Source organism: Balaenoptera acutorostrata, chromosome 9 (assembly GCF_949987535.1).
Source record: "Balaenoptera acutorostrata chromosome 9, mBalAcu1.1, whole genome shotgun sequence".
Taxonomy (NCBI): Eukaryota; Metazoa; Chordata; class Mammalia; order Artiodactyla; family Balaenopteridae; genus Balaenoptera; species Balaenoptera acutorostrata.
The window spans coordinates 20,404,813-20,432,094 of record NC_080072.1 but is presented as its reverse complement, the minus strand read 5'-3'; the positions used below and the strand labels follow the sequence as shown (position 1 = coordinate 20,432,094).

General features: G+C 38.2%; 1 protein-coding gene across 6 annotated transcripts in view; it reads right to left on the bottom strand.

The window, feature by feature from the left end:
- LRRC4C (leucine rich repeat containing 4C) overlaps positions 1 to 27,282 on the bottom strand; it is a 191,422-nt gene that overhangs the window by 123,611 nt on the left and 40,529 nt on the right. Inside the window, exon 1 of one of the 6 annotated variants that reach the window (XM_057552069.1) lies at positions 3,527 to 3,551. The exons of the other annotated variants lie outside the window; for them this stretch is intronic. The gene's annotated coding sequence lies outside the window, so the exon portion shown is untranslated. Of the gene's footprint in view, positions 1 to 3,526; positions 3,552 to 27,282 lie in introns of those variants that run through there. 6 annotated transcript variants of the gene reach the window in all.

The window sequence follows — 27,282 nt, the reverse complement described above, 5'->3', positions numbered from 1 at the left end:
CAGCATCAACATTTCAAAAACATCTTCAGCGTAACAACTGCGTGCACCACACTCATTTCATTTTGTTAATTGAACGTTTCTTGAACAACCTCATTATCTGCCCACAGCACTCAGCATTTTCCTATTATAAAGCTATCCTTTGCAATGTCTTCTCTGCCAACCAGGAAGGCTAGAATCTTGCTTAAGATCCCCATGTTTTCACACCAAAATGGGGAAAGTGAAAATAACTAATATTGAGTGCCTACTACAAATCAGGCTGTAAATGGTATGGGATTTAATCTTCAAAACAATCTTATGATATAGATATCATTATATGCATTTGAAGAAGAAGACGGAAGCAAAAAGGGATTTTATTACTTATCAAATATCACACAAGGGGTAAGTTCTTGAGGGGAGACTCTCAGAGCCCACACTCTGGGCTACTGCATAGTACCATAAGTATTAAGGAAACCCTGAATTACTCTCTGGTCTTTTCTGTCAGAGAGCCTTTTGAAGGTCTTAATATTCTGGGTTTTCCAGACATGGGAATCACTTTATCTCTCAAATGGTTCTGAGCTTGTGTAAAGCTCTTGTCCCAAGTTCAAGTTCCAGAAAGCTTTGGAAGACAGGAAGAGTTAGCGGTCAGTCTGTAAACACACTGACTGCACTATGGGAAAACTGAAGGTGGAAAAGCTTTCTCCTGCTAGTAGAAAATGATTTTATATCTTCTCTTAAGAGGTTTTTCATATGCAGCTTAAAATCCACATTTGAAACAAACAAACGAAAAAACCCTCCCACATGGAGTTATGTCATTACCCTGATTTGTACATAACCATGAATCAAAGTCTGCCTCAGTGGTAACCGCATGCAGTCAAAGCCTTGCGGGTGATTAGTTTTCTGTTTTGCTCATCTTTGCCCCACTACCCAGAATGCTCTCTGCTTTCCATCCTCCGCTAGGGAAACCATTCTTCATTGTTCTGGGCCAAGCCCCAATGTCACTTCCTCCACAATGCTTTTTTTCAACACCTCCCCACCCCCAGTTCTCCTTCCTTTGAGTTCCCCGAGCACTTCATTCATGTCTCTAAAATAGCATTGATCACAGTGCCTTATTTATCTCTCTATCCTAAAGACAAGGTTTTGTACCCTCGGCACTACAGCCTTTGGGTGCTATATAATTTTTTTTATAGGGTTGCCCTGGGAATTCCAGGATGTTCAGCAGCATCCTAGGACTGTACCCACTGAATGTCAATAGCATCTCCCTTTCAACTGTGATAACCAAATTTTTCTCTAGATATTGTCAAATGTCCCCTGAGTGATAGCTAGTATCACCCCCAGTTAACAACCACTTCTTTAGCTCATGAGGACCACATGAACAGTTACTGTGCTTTTTTTTAATCCTTATATACCCAGGAGTATCAGGCCTATAGCAAACAGTTAATTAAAATATGTTGGTTGGAATCAAATTAGTCTCATTTCCCAATAACTACATACTGTATTATAAAATGCACTGAATTCACACTTCATTCAAAAGTGAAACAAAAGTGACTGCTAAATTACACTCTGGATTCAAAGAAAGAGAGATCAAAAGTCATTAGATGTCAAAGTGAAAAAAAAAACTTTTCTCTATATATTTAAGAAATCAAAAAAGTATGCATATACATATATATAACAATTAAATATATTTAATATATTGTATATATGTACACACACACACACACACACACACACACTTAATGACCATTCCTGGAAAACTGCATTCAGAAAACTAGATAAGAGTAATCTGATATCTCTAAATACATCATGTCTAAAATGCTTTGCTCACTAAAATATGCAGTGAATCTCTAGCTTTTTTTTCCTCAAAGACCCATTCATGAAAAATTGATGATTATTTTGAAATTTCCAAATCAGAGGGACTTGATTAAATAAAACAGCACAGACAGTATGATATTACCTTTCTTCCTGATAAGATATTCATTTTTTCCCAATTTAGTGCAGAACAATTTAAAGTCATCTGACTTTGCTTATTTCTGTAGACTACTTAGCCATTTATTTGGACTGAAAAACAGAACCACTGTGATCTTAACACCAAATTGTGATGATGAAAGACTTTTTCTCACCTTAGAAGTGAACTGGCTCTGCATATCTTCATTTATTTCTCGAGCTGAGGTTTTAATTATAAAGTTCTAAAAGTGACATAGATTTGTCTTTTCAGGTTTAGGTAGTTTCGAATCTACCAAAATCAGATACTCTCATTGGGATACTGCAAGCAGTAGTGGTGCATTTGGCAATTCGGGAATCTTTGTAGGAAAGAAATATAAACACAAGACAAGCCCTTCCTGAGTAGCTGGAAAGGAGGTCACTCAGAACCAATAAGCATGATCTCCTACAAACTGCAGAATACCATCATTGCAGTGGCCGCATTTTATTGGTTGTCTCTTTTTGGTTTTAGGTACATTCATTATACTTTTCATTATAATACTAGGAGACAGCGACTATTCTTGCTCCTATAAAGAGGAAGTAATTAAATACCAGGACAACTAAAAGATTGCATGATGTCATTTAACTACTCAGTGGGTGACGCAAAATCCACCCCGTGATTCTTCTCTGATACAAACAGCAAGCACCTCAGACTACACAGAAGTCCCTTTTGCAACCAATCCTCCTCCAAACATCAGCCATATTCATATTCGAACTTAACAACCAGAGGCATTTTCAAACCTTCTCACTCCCTCACCCCGTGCACTGCCCTCAGCCCCGTGTCCCCAAAGGCCTGCAGCAAGGAAGGTAAAAGTAACTGAATTGCAAGGGAATGTGCATGTGTATAAGAGTTCAGTTCGGAGGTTAAGGGGCCTGTATACATGAGATAAGAAACAAAGGTACAGAACTTTCACCTCCTCATTTTATACCAACTGGTCTCCTTTTCTCTGATTTCCGTTTAAAGAAGTTCCTGGGATCCACTAAGTTACTTTAACTTAAAAGAGCTTACGTAATGCCTTACACAGATTTCTGTTCTTAGCAGGCTTTGACAAACAAGTCATTTTCTGATATTCTCACTGCAGTATCTTGCGCTGTGACACAGCAAAGATCACATGCTCATCTGGACCCCTATTTTATAGATGCATCTTGGAAGGCCCCCTGTGGTGTTCAGTGTTAGGAGGCTTATTTGGCATCTGGTTCTAACCAGCTTCTAACCAGTTACATGAACTTAGCTTCTCTGAGCTCCAATGAATCATTTATACTTATGTTCAACCTATTATCTCGCTATATCTGTTTGTATCTCTGTACCTCTGTGTCTATCATCTATCTATCTATCTATCTATCTATCTATCTATCTATCTATCTATCATCTATATCTATTTCATGGAAGCAGAAGACTCAAATGAAATGCTATAGGTGAAAGCATCATGTAAACCACAAAACATTATTCAGATGTAGCAACCAAGCAATTATGTACATACACACACACACACACACACACACACACACACACAACACACACACACAGTGCCCCAAGGAACAGACAGCTTGCAAGACAAATAGATCTTACCACACACTTTGAGGTTCCAAGTCAGCACAGGCAGACTCCATCGTATCCTGATAGGGGTGTAGAAAGGTCAAGCATTGATTTAAGTTTCCAAGAGGAGACAAAAATTAAAAAGCTCTTTCTAAAAATTTTTACTCTATTTTGCTTTCATTCAGGGTTTCTTTGTGAAGCAGAGATGCTTTGAAACCTACAGGATGGCAAAGATAAAATGGCCCAGCTTCAAAACGTGTGCCTAGGATTGATTTTACTTGTCCTTATGACCCTTAATACACAAAGTGGAAAGCTCCTATATTGTTGCAGTAGAGAACATATGACAAATGAAAGTAAATCAATCAAAAGCTTTGTGTAATCCATATATGAAAATATATGGCATGTTTTATGCTTATTCACATAAACAATGTTTTATTGAAACACTTTTATATAGACATACCGCTGCGCAAAACATCAATAACTTTCTTTTTGAGAAACAGAGATTCTAGACTCATCTTCCCAGACCTTAACTGCCTCTCTGCTACTAAATGAAGTGTTTACATAAACAGGTTAATGATGTCTGGGTAAAATTTTAGAGATGACAGTGACCCTGGAGAGAAAAGAATTTTGGATCAGAAGAAATTTCACCTAATCCTCAAGTGTAAAAAATGCTACCTGGGGGCTTCCCTGGTGGCACAGTGGTTGAGAATCTGCCTGCCAATGCAGGGGACACGGGTTCGAGCCCTGGTCTGGGAGGATCCCACATGCCACGGAGCAACTAAGCCCGTGCGCCACAACTACTGAGCCTGCGCGTCTGGAGCCTGTGCTCCGCAACAAGAGAGGCCACGATAGTGAGAGGCCCGCGCACCGCGATGAAGAGTGGCCCCCGCTTGCCGCAACTAGAGAAAGCCCTCGCACAGAAACGAAGACCCAACACAGCCATAAATAAATAAAATTTAAAAAAAAAAAGAAAAAAAAGAAAAAAAAAAAAAAACTTGATGGCAAGTAAAATCTATAAAAAAAAAAAAAAATGCTACCTGGCATTTATACAAATAGAAACAAATCCTAAATATCTTTATTATGGTTGCAGAGGCATTCCATGCTGAATTCCAAAGTTATCATTCACATAGATTCTCAATCTATACTTTTATGTTCAAATATTTAAGGCTACTTCTGGAATAAGAAATCCTGTGGATTGTTTGTTTACTTGGTGTTTTTGACTAAATACCAAGCAAAGAAGCAGGTTGGCATATAGAGCTGGTGTAGAATCAGATACATCTTGTTTTGAATCCCAGATATGATACTTTCTAGCTGAGAGACCTAAGACTTATTACCTAATCTCTATAAATTGCAGTTATCTATAAAGTAAGAATAACAATAACTATCTCAAAATATACTCATGATGTGCCGCGGGAGCAACTGGGCCCGTGAGCCACAACTACTGAGCCTGCGCGTCTGGAGCCTGTGCTCCGCAACAAGAGAGGCCGCGATGGTGAGAGGCCTGCGCACCGCGATGAAGAGTGGCCCCCGCTTGCCACAACTAGAGAAAGCCCTCGCACAGAAACGAAGACTCAACACAGCCATAAATAAAAATAAATAAATAAATAAATAAATTTAAAAAATATATATATATATACTCATGATGCATAAATAAGACTACCAAAGTAAATTACTTCGTCTGTTATCATGTTCTCACTTCTTCTCTTCAAAGGATCAGGGTGAACACGGTTTGTCCTAAGTAAGGAAGGTGATGGAAATAAACTGACTTATGGATCATTAGACTTAACCTTGAAGATGCACTATAGCCCAGCAGTTACCCATTACCTTGGGTTCAAATCCTGGTTTTGATATAAAACAGCTGAGGGACTGTATGTGAGTCATTTAACCCCTCTCTGCCTGAGATTTCCTGACTGTAAACTGAGAAATGTGCTCCTAGGTTCTCTGGCAGAAGGCAGGAAGTCATTTTCTCTAAACCATTGCTTTAGCTTCAGCCACAGTTGTTCATTCACTTTTAGAAGGAGGAATTCATTTATGTCCCCGGGAGACAGATATATCAAGCCATCATGTGTTTCTGCCAATCACCTCCTGCCAAAGCCCTGATGTTTTATTTCATTAGTGCAGGCACTTTCCATTAATTTGGATACTGTTTAAGAGTGTTAGTTCCAAAGGACATTGTTTCTTGGCTCTTCTATTTTGAAGGGCTATTTAATACACTACTGCAATGAATTGACCCCTTGCCAAGAAAGAAGCAGTGGCCACCCAATTCTAATCAGCTTCTGACAATGTGGTTCTAATGCTTGGCCCAAAGATATGTTTATTGTGCTCTACCTGGAACTGACAGAAACAAATCAGATTTCTATTGGCTGAGCAGTGAAGATTAAACAAAACACATTATGCAAGTGTTTCCCTTCCTTCCTTCTCTCCTTCTTTCCTTTCTTCCTTCCTTCCTTCCCTCCTTTCTCTCTTTCATAAAAACAAAAACATAAGAGTATTCTACTATATGCCAAGTGTAATAGACACAGTTGACGCCTGAAATAATGTATCCTTATCCCCATTCTTTCTACTTCCTAAGTAAACCTCAGTTTTATTCAGGTATTTACCCTCCTCCATGCAGCTCTCCACAAAGCCTCAAAGAGTGGATCCTGACTCATCTGAGACAATCCTGGTTGCCTCATTTCCTTTGCTAGTGGGGTATAGGATTCTAGCCAGTGAAACATTAAGGCAGGCTTAGTGGAGATTTCTGAGAAAGTTTTCCTCAGTCTTAAAAGACTCAAGAAAGAGCTAAACTCTTTGGTCCTGGCCTATATCATGTCTGGATATGATGCCTAGCACTGTTGTAATCTCTTGTGACCACAGGGGGCATTTGACTAAAGACAAAGGTGACAAGCACATAACAGTAGAGCAAAATGATGGAAAGATGTTTGTCCTTGATGCTGCTGTTGAACCAGTAAGATAAACCAGAACCACTCTTCCCCTGAACTTTGTGTTCTATGTGAAAATACATTTCTTTGCTTTTTAAAAGCCAGTAGACATACCTATTGTTAAGTGCTACACCAGGCCATGGGTGAAACATCAACAGAGTATATGATTCTGTAATAGAATTAGCCCTTCAAGAGTCCTGGAATTACAAAGTGAGCTACTCTGTACAGTTAAATATTACAGCAATGTGCCTGTCTCCTAAAAATAGCAAAATAGAGCATTATTATTCATGTATATCATGCTCATAGTCTCTACATAAATCTGTCATCCCCACAATTATAGTGAGGGGGGTATTTTACAGTGATGCATCCAACTTTCTGGACAGCAAGTTTGGATTTGGACCCAATCAAAATGCTCAGATACTTGTGTGAACTTGTTTCACAAATAGTTGGAAGTTTTAGAAATAAAAAATCCACCTCAAAAATAATTTCTGCCTAAACTCCTTAATTCTTTCAACTTGTTTTGGTTTCTCAATTTTCTCAATAGGCATTTCGAGAATGGTAATTATTTGAACTATTCAATTGCAATAATGTCTATAGGTATATTGCATATATATATATATATATATATATATATATATATATATATATATATATATATAATTTAAGATTCCTAGGAGCAATGTCTATATTCTTATTGTATCATTTGTAGGCTCTAGCCAAAAGCTACTTACAGAGAAAATGATCAATCATATTTTGTGACCAGTTAAGTTACTGAGAAGATATGGAAAATAACAACAATCTCAGCACCTTTTTCCTTCTACCATGAGTGTTTAAGCATATCTTTTATTAAGCCTACAATTACATTTGATTCTAACTTAAATCTGTTCTGAATAGGAAGAGTGAAAAATTCCAGATTCTTCAAAATATTCTTTACTTAAAACCCTCCTGTCTATCTGAATGGACTTAAACCAGGGAGGAATAGTTCACTTGCTGCAGTTGAACTTCTCAATGTCAACAAACCAATACACCTAGCAACCAATATACAAGCATAGGGATAACAGAATGATTATTAACCCAGCCCACACGAAGATGACAATGAAGAAAATGATGATAAATAGCTAAACTCTATAAGCTGCTTACCATGTGCCAGGCACTGTTGCATCCATTAACTTCTTTAATCCTCATACTAACTGTCCAAGTTTCATCCTATCGTTATCCCCAGTTTGCAAATGAGGTAACAAAAACACAGAAAGTACAGTGATCTGCCCAAGGTCTCACAGCTTACAAGTTGAGTGTCAAAAACAAATTTAGGGGGGCTTCCCTGGTGGCGCAGTGGTTGAGAATCTGCCTGCCAATGCAGGGGACACAGGTTCGAGCCCTGGTCTGGGAGGATCCCACATGCCGCGGAGCAACTGGACCCGTGAGCCACAACTACTGAGCCTGCGCGACTGGAGCCTGTGCTCCGCAACAAGAGAGGCCACGATAGTGAGAGGCCAGCGCACCGCGATGAAGAGTAGCTCCCACTTGCCGCAACTGGAGAAAGCCCTCGCACAGAAACGAAGACCCAACACAGCCAAAAATAAATAAATTAATTAATAAAAATTAAAAAAAAAAATTGTGGCGGAGAAGACTGGAAGTAAATACACCAAAATGTAACCAGTGGCTGTTTAAAAAAACAAACAAACAAACAAACAAATTTAGGGAATCAGGCTACATCTCAGTCTATACACTAAAAATATAGTAGATGCAAACTATTACATATAGAATGGATAAACAACAAGGTCCTACTGTATAGCACAGGGAATTATATTCAATATCCTGGGATAAACCATAATGGAAAAGAATATAAAAAAGAATACATACATATATATATGTATAACTGAGTCACTTTGCTGTATAGCAGAAATTAACACATTATAAATCAACTATACTTCAATAAAAAATGTTTTTAAAAAGGAATAAAGCACTAATTCACTAACAAGCAACCACTGACACTCATCTCCTTTCTTCTCTCAACATATTGCTGTTTTAAAAATTAATTCTGCCTCTTGCCAAAAGAAAACCAGAAAAAAATATAAAATGCACGCATATACAAAATGATCACCAAAATATATAAAGGAAATAACTATTTTAAAAGCATTATATAGTAAATTTAGAAAGAAAAAAAAAAGGAACACTGAATGTTACTAGTAGAAGAGAAGAGCAAATTCAAATTAACTGGGATTTTTCTCTCTCCCATAATAAAATTCCTCCAAAATATGTAGGTTAGGGTTATGTTTTATCAGAAAGGAAGATCATTTGTTGTGGTTGATATATTTTCCAGTGCTGAGGAGAAGGCTTTCTTCAGTGGGGTAGCAAACATAGTCTTTACTGGAAGACGATAGTGACCACTTTCATCTTGTCTAACTGACAAGATTATAAATCTGGGTGATAAAAATGAGTTTTTAAAAGTTATGAGATATGGGAAGGGTATGACACAAATAGCCAACTTCAATTAGAAAAGAACATATCTTTAAAACAGAGACCATCACCACTTAACACTAGAAACAAAAATTACATGCAGTGATGAAAGCTGAAGAAAGGGCATTTTTTGGCCAGAATTTGAAATCTCCAGCATACACTCAAGGCATCAGCCACCCCGTTCGCCCACTGGAAAACACACACACCTACACACCCACAACCCCCCACACATACACACACAAAACCTCTACAATATACTCCACAACTCCCCGAATATAGTAGGATCTTAATAATACTGATGTATTAACTGCACCTAATTACTAAGCTAGTAGCTACAATATTAGTTTCTCAGGCAGAGGGGAAATACAGTAGTGATTAAGAGCACAATTTCTGTGTGAAAGTGTCTGGATCTCACACTGCTGTGGCTATGGGACCAGTGATTTTAAACAAATTTTGTGACTGAGTTGCCTGTAAAGATGAAAATAAAACTGGTACATCATTTTGAGGGTTAAAGAAGTTAATACATCATGACAGAAAATGCTCATTGTCTTCCACAGCCATTGTCCCCTGCTTCCTTTTAGTATCTCCAAACAGGGCTGCCCTGTGACCCAACTTCAGGGTCACCATTCACGTTATAACCTATAGGGATGGCAATCCCAGGAATCATGCAATATGGCGGACCCATCCCCCAACATCAGCAGTCCCCAACCTTTTTGGCACCGGGGACCAGTTCGTGGAAGACAATTTCTCCACGGACGGGGGTGTGGGGGATGGTTCAGGTGGTAACACAAGCGACGGGGAGCGATGGGGAGCGACGGGGAGCGATGGGGAGCGGCAGATGAGGCTTCGCTCGCTTGCCCGCCGCTCACCTCCTGCTGTGTGGCCCGGTTCCTAAAAGGCCACTGACCAGTCCACGGCCCAGGGGTTGGGGACCCCTGCCCTACACTTTAGCAAAATACATGGTTAACCAGCTAGAATCTAGATTTCCCTTCCTCCATTGCAGGGAAGGCTGGTCATGTGACTAAGTCCTGGATGACAGAATGTGAGTACAAATTATGTGTGCTGCTTCAAGATCATGTTTGAAATGAAGCTGCTCATCCTACAGTCTGATATGGGGGCTTGGTTTTAGAGAGCCAGCACCACACAGAGGAGGATCAAACCAGACAGCATGGAGAAGGAACCTGGGTCCCGGGAGGATGTTGTGGAGAAGTGCCTCACCACTGCCGAGTCCATCCATCTCTGTGCTGTTAACGTGAGAGATACATGGAATCTAGATCTTGCTTGATCCATTGTACTTTAGATCTCTCTACTCTAACAGCTGGATCTATTTCCTATTAAATACCTATGCATAGAAAACTTAGAACTGTGCTTGGCACGTAGTAAACTCTCATTAAATGTTAGCTACTATCTCAATACGTGAAAGAGTCAGTATTTGAAAACAGAGAACACTGTGTACCTCCAAAGCCCATATTCTTTCCTTTCTGGGAGAAAACGCTGCCTACAGCGTGTAAAGACTGAAAAGGCAGAGTTATTTGCTACAAGCTCGTCAGTTAGCAATGCTTTAAAATCCCTTACAGCAGGAAAGGGTTTTTTTTTTTCTACATTCCCCAATTTTTAATGCTGTTCTCAGTTCAAAATCACGTTTAAAAAAATTAAGCTGAGATGAAGTGGGAGAGTGGCATGGACTTATATATACTACCAAATATAAAATAGATAGCTAGTGGGAAGCAGCCGCATAGCACAGGGAGATCAGCTCGGTGCTTTGTGACCACCTAGAGGGGTGGGATAGGGAGGGTGGGAGGGAGACGCAAGAGGGAATGGATATATACAGCTATATGTATACGTATAGCTGATTCACTTTGTTATACAGCAGAAACTAACACAACAATGTAAAGCAATTATACTCTAATAAAGGTGTTAAAAAATAAAATAAATAAAGTATTGCGTTTAAAGTAAGTTTGGTGAAGAACTTGAAATTCTTTGATACTTGTACTTTTGACTCACTCACCTTAGTCATCCCATAAAGCACAGAGCAGTGAGAAAAATAAGGGCCAAAAAAGAACTACCTGCATATTCTTCAAGCTAAATTTTCTAGCTGTTAGATAAAAGGACTTTCATTCTTTGGACCATAAAAGATTTTTTTTTTTCTGAGCTGATGAATACACCCAGGCTCTCCTTGAAGAGCCAAGATTGCAACCTGATTTGGACGGGAATTCCTATACCATCATTCTTCCTCTCCTCCCAAGCCCTTACCCTGGGCAGAACTGCCGAGAAGAGGAATTTCGTCTTCAGAATCAATTGTGCTTGCTATTTCAGAACCTGCTGGCATTCCCCATCCAGCCCAGGGGAACAGTTGGGGGGCATTTTCCACACCTTTTTCCAGACCTACAGCTGCCCCTGTCTGACCACCTCTGAGGAAATTCACAGATTTGAAACAAACACAGACCATCCATTTCTACATACATGGCGTGACTAATAGGCTCCTTCAGGGAAACAGAGAAACACATTGTCCAGTATTGCTTAACAACACTGAATTAAATAGATGAAGGTCAGGGTCTCGTGCCACACATTTAAAAGGGCAGTCCAAGTATTTTTTGTTCTGGGAACAACTGAGAAATCTGTTGTTTTGAAGGCAAGAGAGACTTAAATAAAGCTTTCTCTTCTTTTCCTCATCCTCCTCCCATCTCTAGCACAATAAATGTTGCTTCCTTCCATTTTTTTCCCATAGCACTTTGTGCAAAATTCTATCAACATCTCTTCCATTGTGCTATAAATATCTGCTCCCATGTCTTTTTCCCTGAGTAGGCTCTGTAGGTCTGTCTTTCATTATCCTCTTGGCATGATTGATCTCATTACTTTGCCCTTTTACTTTGCCTCGTGTATTTCATGTTCATGCTTTCCAGTGTCATTTTATTATTGCAGCTGTTGAAGTAATTTCAATATGCTTTGAGAGTATACATAATGTTGGGAAACTTATTTTTCAATGTGAACCTCACAGATTTAGACATTTAAAAAGGGCTTCAATTTTGCCCTGCTTCCTAAATCCTCCACAGTCTAAATAGTCCATTATCTCCTTTTGCAACCCCAAAGTGTCTCAAATTAAAAACCACACTTCAACTAAAGTCACAACCAGTGAAGAAGATTGGATTGTTCTCTTTTCTGGAGAATAGACACAGCAGGTATTGAATATTTTGGCAAAACTCAACGCCTAAGGGCACTAATGGTGCCATTTGGCACGGATGCATTGTCAGGAATTAAAATCTGAACATTAGAGTTAGGAGCAAGACAAAAAAAATATCAATAAAATTCATCTCAGGCGGACAAGTATGTGGTCCGCATTCGATGGAGGGATTATATGCATACATAAATAAACCATTAAAATCCTCCTGTTAAGAGTCTGCTCAATTCATGGTGATTTGAGTTGCTGCAGGGGCAATGGCAAATCTAAACATAATTTGTTTGTTTGCAGGATGAGAAGGAAGAATTTGACAGATCTTAAACATATCCAGAGAGTCCATTTCTACATTTGTAGAGTAGTTAATATGATATTTCAGTAAAACTGTGGAGCACATTTTCCAAAGTGTATTTGTAAAATAAATAAATAAATAAATAAATAAATAAATAAACTGCTACAGTCAAGTCCTATTCCCACAGTTCCCAAGACACCATCTAAGTTCTTTGGCGAGTTTATCACGTGTTATAGTGAATACAGTATTGCTCAAGGTACTATGAATAGAAAAGGAAGGAACATACATTTATTGAATCTTATGCTTAAGTATCTTATGAAATCCTTACAACAACTCTCTAAGGCAAGTTTATTAGCTTCATCCAAAGATGAAAATAACCTGACTAAGAAAGTATTTGAATCTTGCCCAGTGGAATATAATTGGTAAATAATGGAGGCAGGATTCAAACAGAGATTGCTTTGGTGCTAACATCCATGTTCTTCCCATTGCCTTACACTGGTTGATATAAAATTCATCTAAAAATGTTGGATTTCAGAGCATGAATCACTTCCTCTCTGTCCAACACACACACACACACACACACACACACACACACCACTCTTATTTTCCTCTCTGTCAAAGGCCAGTTTAAGTGTTGCCTTCATCCTAAAACCTTCCTGTTTTTGACCTATAATGGCATGCACTGCTTGTATTACACAATTCCGATCTTGAGAACATACTGTCATGGGGGGGCAGGTGGGCAACTAATTATTTCTCAGAACTAGTTATGTATCCTCAGATAGACTATGATAATTCTTAACCTAAGAAATATGTCCAACTTCATTTCTATGCTCAATGACATACCTCATCTTGGCTCCTAATAAATGTGTAATCAAAAGTTGTTAATTTATTGAGTTATTAGAACTCAGTTATTATACAGTATTACCAAGTGGTACTTCATACATTAGAGTTACTTCAATGTAGTCGAGTACAAATATTATTTTTATGAAGGTATTGTGTTTAAATGAGGTGCTTACTGGGACCTTGTGAGGGCCTTTTTATGTAAAACTAATAATTGTACCTTAAGGTATAATATGTGCACGTGTGAATTTTCTACTATTAGGCTTGCTTACAATGGGAGTAGAACTGCAAACTGAAAAGAAGGTAGGGAAAAAGAATGAACTTCAATAAAAATAATGGTAAATTTGTATACTAGAAAGTATAATAGACACCCTGCTATCTCCAGGAACATATTTAACTTTCTGTAACCATTGCTTTCATAAACTCCCTACTTCAAACCTTCATTGCTTTCCCTGTTCCTCTTTCATCTGGAGATGAAATTATGTAGGGACAGCAAGCCAACGGAAGAGAAATACAGTCTTGTAAGAGAATGGCATGAAGCTCCCTAGTCAGCAAAAGACCCTGCCCTTTATTGTATCACCAATTTTCCATATATACAAGAAAGGGTGAGAATACCATACTGGGAGAGGATCTTTTATCGTAAGCTGCATCCTACCACATGGTGAGGTCCTTTAAACACAAACAGTGCTTTCTACCTGGTGAGTGACTTGTTAAAGCATCTAGTCCATGCCTTTCTACAATGAGAAAATAATACCATTAACTATTGCAGCCAAAGATACTTCCAAATGAGATACAAGAGGGTCACGGGTTCACGTTGCATCGCAGACCTTCAACCCAGGAAGACTTGGAAAGAAATCACGACGCTTCCTAAATTGAGTACAAAACAAACCATTTTGTGATTCTGAGTTTATAGAAGGAAAGTGTTACATCTGATTTTATAATTTTATGATTTTATGCAGAGCTTTAAAATTCATCCTGAAATTAAACAATATTACATATTTTAAAAATGAAACTATAGAGAGACATTGAAAACATAAATAAGCGTTCTTTAGGAAAATGCCGTGATTTTCGAGACTGAATTAGAATTTACATAACTTATAACTGTGCCATTGACGAAGAGATCAGTTGAAAAAAAATGTTAAAAGATATGCCTTTTAACACATGACATTTTGGGACCCATCTGGAGATCTATTTAGAACCATGATTATCAACATAGGCTGTATGTACTTCAGAATCACTAATGGAGCTTTTGGAAACTTACTCATCCCTGGCGAGTCTGAATCAGCAGGTTACGCTCCCATATAGAGAACTTTAAATTTCTTCAGAAAATCCGGATGCGCAGTAGGGATTGAGAACCTCTGATTTAGAGAATCTAGGTAGAATCATTTAAGTATCTTACTTTACCAAGCCCTGTTGTTTTCAACCCCTTTGAAAGCTATTTTGAATTCTAAACTTTTCAGCTTTCACCTTCTAAAGGAGGAAGCTAATACTGGTACTTAAAGGCTCTGTGTTTTAGATAGAACCTCAGCTTTACAGGCCTCAAATAGGATTATTTTGAATTTATTTAAAATCTACAGCTGACGTTGCTATCTTAGAGAGTTTTCAGTCTCATCCCAGCGGTACCCCTCATGCTACAAACGTGATATTTCTCATAATAAGAGGTAATCACAATGGTGACCAGCAAACAGTCACTCTAAAATGTTCATTTAACCTAAAAAAATGTTCCACTAAAAGAAGGCATTGAAAGTAAATATCATAAAGAATAATAGTAGTTAACATTTATTGATATCTTACTATGTGACAAATAGTATGCCAGGTGCATACTCTTTTTCCCTTAATGATAACAGAATGAAGTGGGTATTATTATCCCTCTTTACAGTGACTGTTATTATGCCTATTTGCTATTATCTCTATTTATGGTAAGGAAAGCAATACTTAGAAAACATACTTCTAAAAGAGATCATAGTGATAGCGTACAACCATGACAAAGTTCAAAGTCTACCTTACTTGCTCTTAAATACCCCACCACACCACTCCAAACTACTGCCACTACCTTACAACAATAACAAAATCAAACTAACGAAACTCCACCTTTTTTTCTCCTTTATTTAACCTGAGATCTGTTTCTCTAAATACTACACAGTAAAGAGTAAATTTGTACGAACATTGAATAGGCTATTGATACATAGCTTTGGTTTTGTGTATTCCAAGGGATGTAAATTTCTTATCCCCGCCCCACTCTGGGAGGAAAAGATCATTGCAGAGCAAGTTTTAGGAACTCAAATGAGTCTCTGAGGGCAATCCTTATTTCTGAGGTAGGTCCTGTTACATCTGGCTAATAATTACTCTTTTAGAACTTGGAATTCCTTCTTAGAATCTTTATCTCCTGAGAGAAATACAAAATGGGAAGAGGTTATTCTTCCCAAGACATATGTAAAACTAACCCACATGTGGGACTTCTAGGGTTAATGCAAGGATTCTCCTAAAAGAGCAACTCGAGTACGCCCCTCCTCCCATTCTGGTGGTCCATGCTTGCTGGAGGTGATGATGAAGCAATCCATTCTTCTGACATAAGTCAAACCATTTCTCTATTATGATAGCCATGGCTCGCCAATCCAATTAAGGGAAACACTACACAGTCAAGGTATCAGTTTGCTCGGGCTACCATAACAAAATATCACAGTCTGGGTGGCTTAAACCACAGAAATTTATTTTCTCACAGTTCTTGAGGCTAGAAGTACAAGATCAAGGTGTCTGCAGGTTTGACTTCTTTTGAAACTTCTTTAATTTGCAGATTGCTGGCTTCTCACAGTTTTTCCTCCATGTGCATGAATGTCTGTGTCAACCTCTCCTTTTTATAAGGACACTGGTTGTTTTGGATTAGAACCCACCCTAAAGACCTCATTTTAACTTAATTGCCTCTTTAATGCTATTATCTCCAAATACAGTCACATTCTGGGACACTGGGGTGTCAGGACCTCAAAATATGAATTTTGGAGGATATTATTCAGCCCATAACACTCACTCTTTTTCTTTTAAAAAACAGAGAAGTATTAAGATTTAAGTTTCTCTTCCATTTTATTTATATAACCTCTACTTTTTCAACCAACCTAAGAACCCAAATCCTTCTTACGATGAGGTAGAGGTGAAGAAAGGAGAAGAGGAGGACTATTGACTTTCATTTTCACAGTTACTCCTTGCACAGTTGATTGGAAGCTGGAAATTCAATAAACAAAGATTTCCACTCCCACTGGGTCTACAGCTGCAACTAACAAGATCATTGACTGTTTATAGGCAGAAGGAAGTTGAGCATTATCATGTGTATCTGGTGATTTTGATCACAGTAGTGTACACAAACAATCTGTGTAAGCCAGCTCTAATGCTTTTTTTCTATTTTTCCTTCTTCAATAAGGTGTCTACTGGGAAAAAGGCTGAGCATAATGACACTGGAGCACCTACTGTAAGCCAGGTGCTGCCATGGAGTTGTAAACCCTCAATTTGAGTAGCCTTTTAAAAATCATAAGAGACTTTCATACACTAAAGGGTTGGATGCATTTTATGTATCCAAAAATAATTTTCACCAACATTTCCACTCCCAATTCAACCCAGATACATATCCTACCTAAGGAACAACAATGAGCCTGCCATTCAAAAACCAGTCCCCAACAGACTCTTTCCTTTCCAATAGACCTGTAAACCCTAGTCCTTTTTTTTATATATAAATTCTGTCGTTTCCTCTGCTTTGTCATCTGCTTCCATCCTTTCAACAACACTGAATGTGGGAAAGACAGCAGAGAAGCTTCATTTTACAGATCAGAAAAGAGAGCTTCAGAAGGGTTAAATGGCTTTCCCGAAATTGCAGAACACAAAGGCTGGCAATGAAAGTTAAATTTTCTTCCCTTCCTTACTAACTTTAAAACTCTATTACATGAGAGCATTTCATAACTAGCATATGTTGGTAGTGGCTAGCATATTACATAGCAGGCATTTGATAACTTGTGCTGAACCAAACTATGTCAAATATGCTCAGGTCCTGGCTCTGGCTGAAACTGCCTCAATGAATGTGAGTTGGGGATATTCCCTGGCCCCTGAAGCTATTAAAACAATATTTCTGCTCAACCCTAAACCTCTCACTGAGGTATGAGGCATTCCTTCTTCACTCCCATCAACTCTGAATGTAGACCTCTTTTGGCAAAGTGGGTGAGGGCACATGAAGGACTCTTTCATGACTGGCACGTATGGACATTATGGTGGTCATCAATGGATTCATTCATAACTGCATCTCAGACCCAGAGAATCAGTGGCAGAATTTATTTTATCACTTCCTATGATTTGACAAACTAGGAACGAACCACAGTGTGCAGGCCACTTGCTTTATCTCCCAATTCATTCAGTTATTGATATAATTCCAGTCAGACAAGCATTCAGTCCTATTCTAAAAGGTTCTATCCAAAGTTCAGTGCTATAAAATATCATTAAAAATCTTAGCATGACACATTAATCCATATCTGCACATTACAATGGGCAGCCTCCAAATTGATCATAACCTGAACACAGACATACCCAGGAGTTCCAGAAAGCTGAGAGTTTTTCATTAAGTAGAATTCTCATGAAGAGATGGAACCAATAATGGAAAAATAGTTTGAGATTTCCATAAGAAAAGAGCTATTTGGTGGCTATGTTACAGTTAACATTTTTCTCCAACAGCGTCCAAAATGAAAAACAAAAAGCAAACAAACAACAAAGCAAAACAAGCAGAAAACAGCAAAAAAACTCATTCACAAAGTGTAGAATGCAATCGATCCAATATTGCATACTCAAGGAAAAAGATAAAACAAATATCTGGGAGCATAATGGATTCAAACCTTCCTTGATACATTCATGTCTGATTCAGAAATTGAAGCTAATGATAGACACATAAGGAGATTGCTATGAGTTCTGGATCTGTAGATGATCCAGGTAAATCTATTCCAAGAATCACATCCGTGAACCAAGAACCACGATCCATGGAAAGGATTCTGTGAACTCCCTGATAAAATTGAAAAATTGTACGTGTGTGCAGGGAGAGGGTAAAAGTCCCATAGAGAAAGAACAATGGCTCTCAGACCTGTTCAACTCAGTACATCAAAAATAAAATTAAAAGAAAGAAAGAAAGAAAGAATAAAACGGTTGTTAGTGAAAAAATCATAATTTCAATAAAACATCTTCATTTGGTTCAAAGTCTCAACCAAAAATCATCTTGGAGGAAAGCAAGTCTTATTATAAAAGCATTAATTAAATTATTCAGACAGACTGTAAACCTATGATTCATTCTTTTTCTGTCACTGCAAAAACACCAAATGCATTAGTGTCTCAAAGGGAAAAGAAGAATCCTGAATGATAATTTATCTTTTAAAGGGGCGCAAATTCAAACTCTTCACTCAAAACCAATAATCTACATATGCTAGCTCTCCTACATTTAGTCACAGATCTTACTTTGTGGGATGCACACACTCCCCTTGAGTCCACAATTATGTAATTGTACAAAACTGGCCAAAGTACCCAACATTACTCTGTGAAACTCTTTCATTTTAATCATTATAGTCCAACTGTAAAAAAGATGTCAGGAGCTGAAATTTAGCAGCAAGTTCTCAAATGGAAAGCAATGTGAACATTTCTATAAAACATATCCTTGTCTTTCTTCTAACTCTGTAGTCGGACTGTAATCTTTGCTCAAAACAGTTAATAGTATTGGGCTTTCAAAGGAATGTGATTTTGAAATAATATTTTCTTGTATATATTATCGAATGAGCAACCTATTATATTACACTAAATTCCAACTATAAGTATCGATACATCCCTTTTATAATTAAAAAATGTCATTCCTGTACAAATGCAAAATAACCTTCCATTTCCCTTATCTACCACATTCTATTTATAATTTTAGTGACAGTATAATGATGTTAACATTATAATATCTTGTAGAGAAAAACACTGATACTAAGATCCTTACTTCTAAATTATGATCTACCAAGGAATATGTGTGCCTATTTGTATATTCATACATACGTATTTATATATATATATATATATACATATACATATATGTGTGTATATGTACATATGTGCCTATGTATATATACATATGACTGCATACACATATATAAATTTCAAATATTATCAAATGAGAACATTATTGAATTTGAATGCAAAGCATTAGGCAAAACTTGTATGTTTATGTTTGTGTTTATACTATAGGATTTTAAAAATGATTTAACAATTAACAATTTAATTTGGTCTAAGATAAGCCAATATCACTTTAGGTTTCTTCTCTCTGTCTCTGTCTGTGTCTTTCAGAATAAAGTTACAAATATAAAATAGTTACACTATAAAAAGTAGAGCTTACTGATTTTAGTGAGACATTTTTTTTCCTTAATAAACATTAATGGCTAACTTGGTTAAAACTAATTAGTTCCTTGTGTTATACTGTTTCATCATATTTTTAAAACCATGTGTATATATGTTTTAATACCCAAAGAAGTATCTTAAAACACAAATGCCTAGAGCTACTTTAATAGCACTATGAGATAGAAAAATTCAAAATATTGTGATATTGAATTTTACAAATGGAAATTTTACTTAAATTCAAATTGTATTCCTAACAGAGGGATCAAATCTTGCTCTAAACAAACTCCAAGGTTTAAGTGTTCACTATTCTGTTTATTTTCTTTCAACATTGATCGAGTACCTACTATGTCTCAAAGAGGTAGGCAAAGAAGAATGTCTGGCTCCTACACAGGAAAAACTCAGAACGATGTGGGGAAGACAGATAATAAACATTTAATTACTAAATGATGTGATAAGCACCATGGTCAAGGTGTGTACAAAATGCTTGGGGAGAACAGAGGTTATGCTATAATGGAAAGTTAATGTCAATTTATGCTAACAATCAGTGCACACAATTTAATAAATGGAACAAATAAAATGAACTGTCTTAAGGCAATGGCACTTAGTTCAGGACTTTTAACAGACACATGAGGTACAGAAGGTATAGGAAATCAAGGAACATATATTTAGTGCATTATTCTTTTAATCCATTTGTTTTAGACAAGCAGCTGAACTGTTTGGATGGGCTCCAAGAAAAGCTTTCTTTTACAATGGATACTACTCTATTACAAACCACATTCCACCCTATTTTACCATAAAGACATATTTTTCCAGTTAGATCTGATTTGTAGGGATTTGAAAGAAGCCGTGAATCCCTACACAAATGGAAAAACAATGTCAAAAAAAAAAAAGTAAATACAATTCTGTGACAAATGACCACCATACCTGTCATTCGCTTGTGGTTATTATGTGCTAAGGCAAAAAAGAATGAAACAAGATATGATTGCTGAAAACAGAAACAAAAATAGATTTTAAGTGAATCCTTTTTCTGAAAACCAGTTGATGACTCTGATGCAGAGTATGGAACCCTAACAGCTTCTTAAGTTCTTTTTGATGGCAATGAGGTGAAGATTTCAACCAGGTGTGTAGTCCTACTTTCTTCTTGGGGTTGGGGCAAGTGGGCAGTGGCTGTTTAGGCATCTGACATGAAATAGACATCCCTGAAATTAAGTAGGCATCGAAAGGGAATTCTCCAGGTATATCAAAAGTAGAACTGAAGCCATAGCCAGGAAGCTTGGGGAGGAGAAGAAGAAGAAAGGATTGTTTCTTTAGTCACAAAGAATGGAATTCCTGTCTGAAGCGGCTTCGGTCTTTTGGCTGCTCCCCAGATGCATGAATACTTCTGAGAAACAGCAAGATCGCTATCTAGTGTGGGAAGTCAAAGGAGATTTTGGGGGGGAGGGAAAGATTCCTGTCAAGCCTCTGGCCACATCCAGGGCTTCCCTTTTAATGAGTTAATATAAACATCAAACCAAGTGCTGAATCAATGAATTCACCTACCTAATTTCGTAGTTAATTAGTGGAAGCAAGTCTAAAATGAAGTGCTTACCCTGCAGAATCACCACACACACAAAACAGGAGACTCTAATGTGAAGAAGGACTTGGCGAGATAGAGACAGGAGAGGAAAGAAAGAAATTTGAAAAGCATGGTTAAAAAAAAAAAAAAAAAAAAAAAGGAGACAGAGGAGGGCAAGAAGATGTAAAGAAAGGAAATAAGCCAGCCAGAATATCGGTGAAAAAGAGCAAGGAAAATGTATTTCCATTCTCTCTGGCAACTGCAGTTCTTGTTACCTGCAAATAGTTCTATGAAATGTCTTAGACTCTAGAAAGAGCGAGCTCAGAGGAACACTGCAGAGCATCTAAATCAAACTCCTCATTTTACAGACACAGAAGGCTGAGAGAGGAGAAACTTGCCTGGAGTCCTGAGGCCAGAAAGTACCGGCATCAGTCCTGGAAAGTTACGTTTGACAACGGCGTTCAGCGGTGGGAAATGGCCATTACCAAGCTGCTGCTGGGGAAGCTAAAGAGATATGGGCTGAGCTCACTTTCCTATTTTACTCACAACTACCTGCTCCAGGTTTTCTCTAGGGCTCTAATGTTTATATCTTATGACAGTGTTCTAGACTATTGAACTATTGAGGTTAATTGAAGTTAATGACGGATACAATGGTCATTTGTCACAGACTTGTGAACACACACACACACACACACACACACAGAACTTATCTTGCCAAGTAATAACGTTAGGAGAAAATTTTTTTTAAAATACCATATATTATCATAATCATTCACCTTTAAAAAGAAGGCATTTTGAACCTAATAAAATGACAAGAAAAAAAAGAATAAAAGTCAGTTTTTCAGATCATATAAATTTAATTTTGTGAGAAATTCACTACATTCTGCTTCTTTTCCATACTTGTTATTGCAAACTTCATCACCACACCTGCCCATTTTGTGGATTAGCTTCAGGAACGAATGCCATGTATTAGAATAATAGGCAAATATGGCCAGGAGATGTAAAATATTAAGAGTTAAGACTTCCTTATGCTCCTTGGAACTTTCACAGAACAGGAAGTTGGAAAAATCGATGTCACGAATGTGGCCCTTGGTCAATCCTGGGAAATCCATCATCATGTCAGCAGTACAGAAAAACGGAAGCAAGTAGCCCTCTGCCGAAGACACGCATGTCTTTGCCCACAAAAGCAGATTGCTTTGACTAGGGAGTTTCACATCCCTGCTAAGCAAACAGCCACAGGAAACCTGAAGCTCTGATCTACTGCTCTTCAAGCAGCAGCTCTCTAAAGGTACCCTGCAGAAAACTCAGCAAAAGAGACTTCCTTTTATTTCAAAGATGACACACTGCTAGGTGGGGTCCTCTAAAGGAAAAGGTTGCCTCACCCCAAGTAGAGTCTATGAGGGCCTCTATTAGGAAAAATTAATGAAAATCTAATTAGAAACAAAGCACTGCTTTCTAAAATTTTGTTAGATCAGCAGTCGATAGCTTGTAAAAGCAATTTTATTTTTTCAATGACAAAGCATATATTGAGCATCTCCTATAGGTAAGGCATGGAGGTAAAGACACAGAAATGAGAGCCAAGGGACTGACCTCAGAGAGCCTGCAGTCTAGGTGGGAAAACAAACAACAGGTACATAGAATGACTTACCCATATGGAGCAGGATATAGGAAATGGAAAATAATACATCATAGCCAAGAAATACATACTGAAATTGAGAAAAGAGGAAGAGCTGAGAAACAGAGGTCCCCTAGCAGAGTGGCAGGTTTCAGGGTCCAGCATTTATTTCATAAGTGCAGCTTTGCTAGTAGGAGAACTGCATAAAAGCAGTACCTTTGGAAGATAAATAACTGGTGATAAAGACAGACTGGACGGAGAAGGAGGATAAATCAGGGCATGATTATAGTTATCTGGGCCTGTTAAGTGTTAAAAGCCTGAGTTAGGGTAGGAAAGGGGCATATTCTAGAGACAATATAAAGCAAGAACCTACTCTGTCTTGCCAGCCCCAAGGGATAGGAAGCAGTGGTTCAGATATTATAAAATAGTGATTAGCCCAAGCCTCTTCCATTTGTTTTTTAAAAGGCCTTAGAGTGGGGGATAAGAAGCCACAACTGATATTAAAGTCACTTTATATTCTTTGAACAGAAGATATTGGGTCAAATATATTGTAGGCAATCAGGAGAATAATTCTCAGCTATTAAACCATGCCCTGAATCCATATTCTATTACCATGTATGCAGTTCTTTCTCTTTGTATCTTGAATCCTAGAGAAAGATAAATGGCACATGTCACTAGAAGGCCCTTTAGAAGTCAGGTGGGAATACAGGACATGAAGATAAGGCTATGGGGATCACATGCATGCATGCGTATGTGCGTATATGGGAACATAAGTGAGCGTTTGTGTCCATAGCTCCTGCAATGGCAGTGTGTTGTGCTTCCCTGCCCTTGCAGTGCTTGTCTCATAAGCAAAAGAAAGGGTGATAATGCTGAAGGAGTAAGGAAACTGATTTGGGGCATTGCCTCCTATCTGGCCCGATGCCCAGGTGAGCTGAGAATAGCAATTTTGTTTGGTAGCTTCTTGGGAACAGCAGCAAAAACAGCATCTCAGAGCTATGTCCCCTTCTGCCTCTCCCAGGTAATCTCCTGGTGGGGAAGAGTAAAGAGTCTTAGGAGCCACGGAGGAAAGGGCCAAGTGTTCCCCTTCTACATATGGAGGACGACGTCTTCTGATGGTTACAACTGAGATGAGAAATACAAGGTACAGCCTCATGCAGCCAAGCATGTGATTATTAGTATCATTACATCTTAAGGAAGAGGGCCTGCAACCACTAATATCTGTAGAGGTATTGAAAGTGCAGTTGCCAGGAGACCATTGAGATATGAAATATTTCTTCACTTTTCCCAACATATGACAAACAACAAGGCCTCCTAAAACACCTTTGTGGTTTATTTGCAGTGATCTCAAATGGCTATATTTAAAATAAATGAGGAAGGAAAAGCTTTACTTTTACATCCAGAGTTGTGGCTGGGCAGCTGCCCTGGGTTAAACTAGAGGCTGAAAAATACTATAATAGATTGACAAAATGGAGAACCCCTGGGAAAAAAAGAAGGATTGGGGGGAGGCAGGACAAATGAAAAGCAAATGAAGTTAAAGGAAAGAGTTATAGTTTACAGGTTTTCAGCATTTTGATTTCTTTAAACTTAAAAAAAATTAAGGTTTTTTGGTTTTGTTTTTAGTTAAGTAGTCTCCTGTGAAAGGCAGCACAGCAAAGTATAGAAACCGCAGGGTTGACCAGAAGTTCAAAGCGGAGCTCTGTCATTTATTAGCTCTGTGACTTGGGTAAGTCATTAAGCCTATCTAAACTTCCCTTTCTTCATACTAAAAAAAGTGCTTATTTGCTTGTGGATTTAATGTCATTACAAAAATAAAGCATTGGGAACAGTGCTTACACATAATAATCACTCAATGAATGTTACCTATTATTGATTTCTGGTATTACTATTATTATTATTATTATTGAAGTTTTGTAAGGGTACAATGAGGTAAAATATGTGACAGAAACTACTACAGTTTCTACCATATAACAGGTGGTCAAAAATGGCAGTCTTGTTTTAACTTTCCAGGCACAACCTCCTCCACCAGTAGTTTTCTCTACAACATCTTTTATGAGAAGCATATGAACTTGGTTTGATTCTCGGTTCAGAGCATGTCATTGCATAAGTGTGAATATAGTATCTATACTGTGCACAATATAGTTACACAGTGAGAAGACTACAAAAGAGATCATTCCCAGTCCTTGAACCTTCTGAGCAGTCCTGTGCTTTGAATAGGTCTTCTTAACAAATATTTGTATCCAAAGCCCAGGTAATTATTTCCTCTACCTTGCCTATTAAGAAGCAAGGATATCATGCCATATTACCTAGGTCACCATCCCTGGGTAGGCAGAATGAAGAGTTCAGGAATGGACAATGTGACTGCTGAGATATTTGCAGTGACAAATATGATGAAATCAAAGCTGGATAGAAGCACATCCATGGCTGGTGCTATTGACAGGAGCCTGGGTGTTTGAAGCGGTTTAAAAAGCTCTACCAATGAACTGATGAGGATTCTTTTGTTTTTGCTTTTGTTTCCTCACTTCCAGAAAAGACAGTAAATTCCCTTTCAAAAGCAATGACTTGTTCCTAAGAGATGAGAGGAGCAATGCAAAAATAGCATGAATGCAGATGAAGTTGTTCCTCTGAAAAATTGATAGCTACAGTCAGATGATTTGCAGGAAGAACAAAACTCCTTAGATGGTTATTAAAACCCCATACCTATAAACAATGTAGCATTACAGAGAAGTAGGAACAAAATTAACCCTTGAAGCAAGTTACAGTGTGAAACACAGTAACTCATTGTTCTTGCTCTCCACCGTTAGACCTATGGTTATTTGTGATTATCTCTCCAGCACCAAATTCCTCTTGTCTCTCAACAGCCCCTGAATTCCATCTAGGGATGCATCTGACCCTCAACTCCATTCCCTTGAAGGCAGTGATTGGTCCACGAGTGGGCATATGACCTAAGTTAATCCAGTCAGCTTAGATCTCAGGATGCTCTCTAGGAATGATGTGATAAAAGCGTGAATCTTTTTTTGGTGGATGGGTGAGAGAATACAAAACAATAGTCTGAGGATAAAAATGGTCCATGTAAGAGGACTCAGCCAAGAGAATTACAGAGAAAATACAGTAGGAATTCCCGTGACATTGTTAACATGTGGATCTAACCATTCCTGAACTCCATGTACTGCAAGACTTTTCAGTTGCATATGTCAGTAAATTCTCTGTTTTTGCTTAATCTAGTTAGATCTTTTTATCTTATTTCCAATCTAAGGCATCACGACTGATACAAGACCCAAGAGATCAGTTTCATAAGAAAACTCTAATATGGTCGAATGGAAATCATTGATTCAGAATGAATGCAACAAAAGTTTGTTTCAGTGATCCTATCTATTCTGCTTTTCAAACTGTACAGTTATACCAAACATACCAGGAATTCACCATTTCACATTCAGAAATTTACCTTCCAATGCTATTTTTCCTTTTTCATTAAGCAACCTGCCCTTAATTATTTTTAATTTTGTTCTGCCTGAGGCACGTGCCTAGTGATTATTCCATAATATTGTGGTATGAAAACACCTCTTACATTTTTACGAATAATAGCTTGAGTGTTTTCTACATGCAAGCATTCTGCTAAAAGCTTTATATGCATTATTTCAATTATAACTCACCACAACTCTGTACTATATTTATTCTCATGCTGCACATGAGAATGTGAGGTTCAAAAGGGTAAGTAAATTGGCTGAAGCCACATATCTAAGCAGGACAGGGCTCAGGTTGACTTGGCTCCTATGTCTATGCTCTTAAATCATCAATCTTGTAGAATCATTGGGCATTCTAAATAAGAGACATGCACAGTGCCTGACATACAGTACTCAGCATTTGGCAGCTACTACCAATGGCGCTATGCTTTGGGAGATAAAATTTGATTCTAACATCTCTAGTATACGAATTTCCCCCAAAAGCAAAGAGTTCCTCTGTATCTAATAATACAAAGGTCCCTGATGACTTATTTAGCCCTGAACTACCCATCATTTCTTTCAGGTGAGTATCTGGGCATATTTGCAGGGAAACCTAAAGACAACTTTGATGCCAGTCCTGTGGAAAAGAGAGGGGACCTCTGGGTGTCACAACCCACTGGCTCTCTCAAGCTATCTGTGATGCTCAAATGCCTTCATATTTCCTCTCTACAAACACCTAGGAGATGTGTTGTGCCTCATCCTGGACCACACTGAAAGGCCCAGAGGCGCCTTACAATTAACAGTAGACAGAGAGCGATGAGACTGAAAGCTTTAATACAGACAGAGCCTCTGTCCCTTCTTGGCTGCAGCCAACAGCAGCAGGGTCGGACCTGAAGTGATGGCGCGGTGCCGGCAAAGCACTTTGGCACATGCCGGGATATGAAAGGCTCTAATGAGACCCATTTCACAATTCACAGGCCACATGCATTAAGCAGGCGAAGATTTCTTCCTAACATCCCCGCGATATATCCTATGGCCCAGGTCTGCGACGGGTCCCCCACCACGCACTAAACCAGATCTCTCACTGTCCCCTCACTCCTCTTT